This window comes from Actinia tenebrosa, unplaced genomic scaffold (genome assembly GCF_029948245.1).
Source record: "Actinia tenebrosa isolate PJP-AT-01 unplaced genomic scaffold, QUT_ActTen_1.0 PGA_scaffold6__47_contigs__length_16458017, whole genome shotgun sequence".
Classification (NCBI taxonomy): domain Eukaryota; kingdom Metazoa; phylum Cnidaria; class Anthozoa; order Actiniaria; family Actiniidae; genus Actinia; species Actinia tenebrosa.
The window spans coordinates 14959405-14959999 of record NW_028292583.1 but is presented as its reverse complement, the minus strand read 5'-3'; positions in this window follow the sequence as shown (position 1 = coordinate 14959999).

Below are 595 nucleotides of genomic sequence, written 5' to 3'. Positions count from 1 at the left end.
TTTAGATAAATTATTACTATTATTAGTATTATTAGTATTATTAGTAATTATCATTATTATATTATTACTTTTACTATTACTGTTTTACAATTGTTGCTATTATTATTGTTGTTGAATTTATTATTATTGATATAGTATTGTTTGTTTTTTGTTATTATTGCTAGTATTGTTGTTGTGTTCGTAATTACGCGGTTTCGAGTTCAATTAGGAGGCAATTAGCACAATTGTGTTTTTCTGTAACAATAGCATGGCAAAATTGGACAAGATTGTGTATGAGGTGAACACGAATCTGGAGTTCAAAAGAAGGTCTCGTGAACAAGAGGACCATCCAAATATACGGGGTTAAGTAGACTCTTTGACCAAAGCAAAATATGATCAATAAAGAATCAATTTCAGTAAAGGTCTCGTGAACAAGAGACCATTTGAATAAAGAATGACCGGGGTTGAGTAGACGCTTTGATCAAAGCAAATATGGTCAATAAAGAATCAATTACAGTAAAGGTCTCGTGAATAAGAGACCATCTGAATAAAGAATGTACGTTGTTGAGTAGACGCTTTGACCAAAGCAAATATGGACAACAAAATCAAAATCACA